This window comes from Microtus ochrogaster, unplaced genomic scaffold (assembly GCF_000317375.1).
Source record: "Microtus ochrogaster isolate Prairie Vole_2 unplaced genomic scaffold, MicOch1.0 UNK6, whole genome shotgun sequence".
Lineage (NCBI taxonomy): Eukaryota > Metazoa > Chordata > Mammalia > Rodentia > Cricetidae > Microtus > Microtus ochrogaster.
Window position 1 is genome coordinate 11,023,775 of NW_004949104.1, and position 6,888 is coordinate 11,030,662.

A 6,888-nucleotide genomic window follows, 5' to 3' on the forward strand; every position below is an offset into this window, starting at 1 on the left:
ACTCGTCTAGTCATGGTCTATAAACAGCTGGCTTGTACTTCCTGCTGGAGCTCATCAGAAGGTGAAAGGTGTCGTAGGGATTCTATTGCTGTGATAAAACATGATCAAAAGCAATTGAGAGCTTGTTTGGAGGTTCTAGCAGGGGAGCGCAGCTACTCGTATACCCTTGACCGAAGACCGGTCCTCCTCTATTCGGGCTGGAGAGATGGCTCAGCAATTAAGAGCACTGCCTGCTCTTCCAGAGGTCCTGCGTTCAATTCCCAGCACCCACATGGTGGCTCACAACCATCTACAATGGGATCTGATGCCCTCTTCCGGCACACATGTGTACATGCAGAGAGAGCACTCATACATAAAATTAAAGTTTAAAAAAACAAAACAAGTTGAGGAGGAAAGGGTTTATTTGACATATACGTCCATATTCCTGTTTATTACTGAAGTCAAGACAGGAACTCAAAATAGGAAGGATCCTGGAGGCAGGAGCCTCGATGCAGAGGCCATGGAGGGTGCTGCTTACTGACTTCCCATGACTTGCCCAACCCACTTTATCTCACATTAAAAATATAAATAACTTTAAGTTTCCCACAGTCTTTACAAATTTAAATACCTTAAAATTTCAGTCCCTTTAAAAATAGCCTCTCTTTTAAAAGTCTCTCAACTGAGGGTTCCAGTAAAGTACTTTCTTCAAGAGAGAAAAAAAAAATAAGAGCACAATTAACTCAAAGCAAATCCAAATTCCAACCGCCCAATGTCTGGGATCCACTCATGATCTGATCTTTTGGACTCATCCAGAGGACTGGAGTCTTTTCTCAGCTCCACCCTCTGTAGCACGGTTTGTCTTCTAGGCTCTAGCTGCTGCTGGCGGTTTTCCCCTTGCTACTGGCATCTCTCACCAATAGCCTCTCATAGGCTGTCTTCATGGTGCCAAAATTCAACTTCTTTGAATGACCCCTTTAGCCTGGGCCTTCAATTACTAGTGAGACCTCACCTTCACCAGTGGCCTCTCACAGTGCCAAACTTCAGCTGCTTTCCATGATCCTCATGCCTTCAAGTCCAGCTGCCAACATGAGGTACAACCATGGGCACCCCTGGAACAGCTTCTCTGTGCCATCAGGAAACACTTTGAGAAGCTTTCATGAGAGATGCTGGTCTCTCTCTGTGTATATGTGTGTATGTTTTCAAGATAGGGTTTCTCTAGCTCTGGCTGCCCTGAAACTCAGAGATTTACCTATCTCTGCCTCCTAAATGCTGGAGTTAAAGGCATGCGCCACAACCACCTGACTTTGGTCTCTTAATCACTGCTAATTCCTTAGCCCCGGCTAACCAGCATTCTTTTTTCAAACTGTCAGATTCCACTTCCTGGCCCCTAAAGGCTTGTAGCCATATCATAATGCAAAAATGCATTCAGTCCAACTTCAAAAGTTCCCATAGTTTTGTATAAGTTTTTATTATTTAAAAGTCTAAAGTCTTCGGAGATTCATGCAATCTCTTAACTGTAATCCCTTGTAAAGTCAAAAGTCAAAAAGCAGATCACATACATCCAACATATAATGGCACAGGATAGACATTACCATTCCAAAACATGAGGAAGAAGCATAGTAAGGAAATACTGGACAAAAGACCGAAAAGAAGCTGGACAAACTCCAAACTCTGCATGCATTTTGCATGTCTGATGTCAAAATGTTCTTCAAATTTCCAACTCCTTTCAGCTTTGTTAACTGCAACACACTTCTCTCTCGGGCTGGTTCCACTCCCTGATAGCAGCTCTCTTCGGCATGTATCCCACAGCTCTGATAACTCCAAAATCTCGGGGTCTCTAAGGTAATCTAGACTTCACAGCTTCACACAATATCTTCGTGCAGTGAATGACCTCTCTGCTGTGGTCATGGTCTCTCTTCGTTTTGATTCAGGGACACCCCTGACACATACTTGGCCTCAGCGGTTTTCCTTAGTCTCTGATGCAAATTCCATAGCCTCTTTCTGAAGCACAATTAATAAAAACTCGGGGTCAGATTGGGATTAAACCTGAAGATCTGAAAAGCAAAACAGCCAGTCACTGGCTCCTCACCTGGACCTCAGTCTGAAATGGTGATCCTGCCTCCCAGAGTCTCAGAAGGAGACTATGAGAGCTGTCTTGCCCTGTTTTATATTCCTCTCTAGGGTTGGGATTAAAGGCATGCACCACTGGGATTGAAGGTGTATGTCACCATAATCTGGCTGTAAGGCTGACTAATGGGCCTGTTTTAACACTCAGATCTTCAGGCAGTCTTTATTAAAATACATTTGGAATGCCACTACACCTTCTTAACTTCAGAACCACGTGACTGAAGCTATCAAGTTCTGCTGCTTACTGGGCTTGGAACATGGCCCCCTCATTCAATTACATTTTCACCAGCTTTCTGTTTTTGGTAGTTTCCTCCACTGCCAAAGCTTGGCTGTCCTGAAACTGGATTTATAAACCAGGCTGGCCTCAATCTCAGAGATCAGCCAGCTTCTCCCTGAGTGCTGGGATTAAAGCTATCTACCACCATGCCCTGCTTCAGGTTTTTTTTTTTTAATTCCTTTTCACAAATTGGAAACTTAGCTGGGTGGGATCTTCCCCTAACATCACCATTCCCTTCACTCTTTTCTTAATCTGTTTATTTCCTTGAACACAGAATTTAGCTCTGTTCCACTTCCTGGTGCCCCTTTTCTCCTCAGTCAATACATTTTGTATTTTTTCTTGCTCAGCTTGTTCCTTTTTCATTATAAATCTTTATAAGCATGAATGTTGTAGGAATTTAGCAGAATCACTGTATGGGGCAGATATGAACAGCTATTTTCTAGAAGTACTTTGACCTTGAAGAATCCTTGAGGAAAAAATGATTATTTTGCTGAAGGGGTTTTGCAACCATCCCGTGACTTTGGTCACAAGATGCCTCAGGCACACCTGAGGTTCTTGTATTATTGTGTATTGCAAATGATACATAATGAAGGACTAGAGTTGGGGCGTGTGACGTTCCCCTTCAGTAAGACATGTGATGATCTCCTTCGGTAATATTGGGGACCTTGGTATGTGTAACTTCCAATAAATACACCTTTGTATAGCTATTTGGGGTTCAGTCCGTCTGAAGAGGCCAGACCTTCCTACCTCCACGTAGGCCTTAAATTTTCATCTTAGAGTCCCTTCTTCAACTGACCTGTACTACATGGTACACCCTGACATGTGAACACTAACCACCACATGACAGTCTATGCTTGGTGGTTTTGAGATTTCCTTTGCCAATGGAATCAATCTAAACCTCTTCACTTTAGCCTCAGGCAGACTCTTCATCAAAATGTCACAAGAACAGTCTCTAGGCAACATATTAACATTCTTCTCCTCTTAAAACCTCTTGATCCAGGCATCCACAGTTCAAATCACACTCAGTACCACTGCCTTCCATGCTCCTACTAGGATGGCCCATTAAGCAACACTTAAAGTGTTCAACTGCTTTGCTAAACCACAGTCCCAAGGTCCATATTCCTTCAAACAAAAACACACTAAAGCCTAATGCAACAACACCCAAGTCCCTGGTACCAACTTCTGTCTTAGTGTTTCAATTGCTTTAAGAGATACCACAACCACAGCAACTTTTGTAAAGAAAAACATTTAATTGGGGCAGGCTTACAGTTTCAGAGGTTTGTTATGTTACCATTGTAATGGTTTAAATAAAATGCTGCAGGTCCCTGAGTGGTGGCAATGGGCAGTGGGCCATGAGGCCACACCACAGGTTGCTGAGCAGTGGTAGGCAGCGGGCAGTGGGTCCTGAGACCAAGGTGGGCCACGAAGGCAGCTGGGTCCCAGGCAGGGAGCTGCGTAGCAGGTGAGAGATGGATAGGCACACCATGCAGAGTGAAGTTGGATATTTATTTAGTGGAAGGAAGAGGGAAGAAGAGAAACGGGGAAAGGGGAGGAGTGGGGAAAAGGGAGAGACAGAAGCAGCCTTTGAGAGAGAGAGACAGAAAGGGAAAGGACTCAGGATGGTGGAAGCTGAAGATGAGCTTGCCTAGGCAGACAGGAGAGGGAATGGGTATGGTTTGTCTCTTAAAGGGTCAGGACAGACCATTACAACCATCATGGTGGGACATGGCAGAGGCAAACACGGTGCTGGAGCGGGAACTGAGAATGGAGAGTCCTGCAGGCAACAGAGTGGTCTGTCTCACTGGGCGTTCCTTGAGCATATATGAAACCTCAAAGCACACTGTCACAATGATACACTGCCTCCAACAAGGCCATACCCCCTAATAGTGCTGCCCCCTTTAGGGGCATTTTCTTTCAAGTCACCAGAGTCTTTAAATTTCCCTCTAAAACTTCATAAGGGCAAGCCTCCATCTGCACTGCTCTCAACATTTTTCTCCTTTAAGCTCCTCAAGAACTTCCAACTGAGCTCTCAATGCAAAATGGCTTTTCTAGCCCAAAATTCCAAAGCCAATAATCCTCCTCAAAACATGGTCGGATCTCTCATAGCAACACCCCACTCCTGGTATCAACTTGTCTTAGGGTTTCTATTGCTGCAATGAAACACCAGACCAAAAAGCTAGTTAGGAAGTAAGGAGTTTATTTGTCTTATGCTTCCATATTGCTATTTATCACTGAGGGAAGTCAGGACAGGAACTCAAGCAGGGCAGGATCCTGGAGGCAGGAGCTGATGCAGAAGCCATGGAGGACTCCTGCTTACTGGCTTGTTCCTCATAGCTTACTCAGCCTGCTTTCTTGTAGAATTCAGGACTACTCAAGACCACCCAGGTAGTGTCTAGGGATGGTGGCACCCACCATGGGCTGGACCTTCCCCATTGATCACTAAATGAGAAAATGCCTTCTAGCTGGATTTCATGAAGGCATTTCCTCACCCGAGGCTCCTTCTTCTCTAGATTGTGTCAAGTTGACACACAAAACCAATACAGAAGGCTAACGGTGAGAAATGAGGCCTAAGGGCAGGTAAAGCCTAACTTTGTTGGGGACCAGCCTCGACAAAATACCTCTTGCCAGGGTAGAGGCATGGGGATTTAGAAATATTGTAAACAATGTGAAGAAGCTAATGAAAATAATAAAACAGAGAAACATATAGGATAGTTATCTGGAGGAAATTCCAGTGAGTACTGGAATTGGAATTCACTCGCGTTTAATTTCCAATTGCTTTAAATACCCCTGGCCCCAAAAGGTAAGAGTAAGACAAAAAACTGCATTAACATGATACAAGGAAATGAACATACCAATTGAAGGTTGCAGGCTACTTCCATAATTAAACATTCTGTAGCTAGAACAAAACAAGTCATGCTCACACCCTAGACCAAAACATTCTGTAGGCAAATTCCCTGAGTGGAATCCAAAGTTATTTTTATAAAGGAACTGGACCCTTAGTTGGATCCTTAGACTTTTGTTTCAGGTAGAAACATATCTACTTCTCTATTCCTGAAGTATAAGGTCTGGCTTTTAGCCACACCTGTTGACAATAACTTTGAGAGAGCAGAACTCTGATCTAAATCTAGGTGGAACCTTTGTTTGAGGTAGAAGCACAATAACTTTGAAGGAACTAGAGATAAGTCCCAACTCTCTGACCTTTGGTCAATATGGAAATAGGCTCACATTTTTGGGCCTCTACAACTTTCCATTCAGGTGTGCTGGTATCCCAGCTGGTAACCTGTTGGAGAATATTATGTTAAGGTGTGTTACTTTTATGTTGCATTTATTTAACTCTATGAAGCTGTGATACTTTACCTGTCTAGAACACCTGATGGTCTGGTAAAGCTTTCAACGTCCAATAGTGAGGCAGGAGAAAGGAGAGGTGGGGCCGGCAGGTAGAGAAAATATATAGGAGAAATTTGAGAGGAGAAGTGTGGCTTGTGAACTCGAGAATCCAGCTCAAGGCCTCCCCCAAACTGATGGTCTCACTATAGATGTGGGATGAGAGGGTTCTGTCTGAAGCCAGCTCTGACGTGGCAGTTGGGGGAGGCAAGAACCAAAGGGTTGGGACTTTTGGAGCCCAGGAGATGACTCAGGCCTGCATGGGTATATGTGTATCTAGGGTTCACATGGACAAAGGAAAGCCCATCAGATATGGAAGAATGCCTGGCAGCCAGGCTGATGTGGAATTTTCCCCATTCCAGAGTTGCCTAGAAATGTCGGGGGCAGTGGGGCTCTGACGTGGCCCATGCTCAACTGGATGGTCAGCTGGTTTTGTACTGTCCAAACTGGGTCTAACTCCAGACTAGTTCCTGTCCTTGGTTCTGCTTTGGGACGAAGGACAGCCTGAACCTAGACAGTCACCCACTTCCTATTTGCATAGCGCTCTTGAGGATGGGCATCCTTAAAAGGGAAGTTAGCAGAACCGGAACCGTTGAAGTGACAGCCTTTGGAGCCAAGCCCCAGCTACCTGTTTTCCTTGGGTACCAAAATGTGTTTCTGGCCTCCCCAGGGGGAGCTAGGAAGACCTATGTTCCACTGGATCCCGAGGAGTTCCAGCACTCTCAATAAAAGGCTGGCAACTAGTTCTGCCGCCTTTTCCCTGAGCCCAGGCTCCCCTCCCCAACACTACCACCAAGCCCCAGGCACCCTCTATTCCCTTCTGGGACTGGCGGCAGGACAATGGTCTCCTTGGCCCTTGGGAGACAAATAGGCCTTGTTGGGCCGGCGGCGGGGGCGCGATATTGCGCCCCAGGGAGTTGAATACAGCTTCTGTGCCTCTCGGGCAGGCGCGCAGGGGACAGGATGGGGGAAGGGGCCGTGTCGCCCATTGGCCGTGAAGCCAGGGGCCGGGCCAGGCTGCTGGCCTCACCTGGCCGAGAGTGGCGAGAGCGGGTGCGGCAGCCGCTGCGGCGGCGGGGCGGGGGCATGGACCAGGCCTGGCAGAGCACGGGGCCCCGGCG